The following is a 346-nucleotide window of genomic DNA, read 5'->3' on the forward strand; positions in this document are numbered from 1 at the left end:
TCCACAACTTTCTCTCCCTTACAGAAAGACGAGAGGGAAAAAATTCGCCTATTTCAAGAATCGCACGCAATTTGTCATGGAAGGACAGGCTGGAGGAGATCGACGGGAGAGGGAAGTGGACGACGTCTGAGATTCTCTCCCCTCCCCCAAGGACACCCAGCTTCTCCCTCAGACCGCATCCATGCAAGAGTTTCCTCATGCCTGTCCACGAGACCCCGCTTTTTCCCTTTGCCCTGCCCCCACCCCCAGAATGCCAGGGCCCTCTATGGAAGGCAGACGCAGCTTTACCAGTCATCATAATAAGGTTACTGAGGTTAATGTTATCATAGATTCCAATTTAAGATGG

The sequence above is a fragment of the Penaeus monodon genome, chromosome 30 (assembly GCF_015228065.2).
Source record: "Penaeus monodon isolate SGIC_2016 chromosome 30, NSTDA_Pmon_1, whole genome shotgun sequence".
Taxonomy (NCBI): Eukaryota; Metazoa; Arthropoda; class Malacostraca; order Decapoda; family Penaeidae; genus Penaeus; species Penaeus monodon.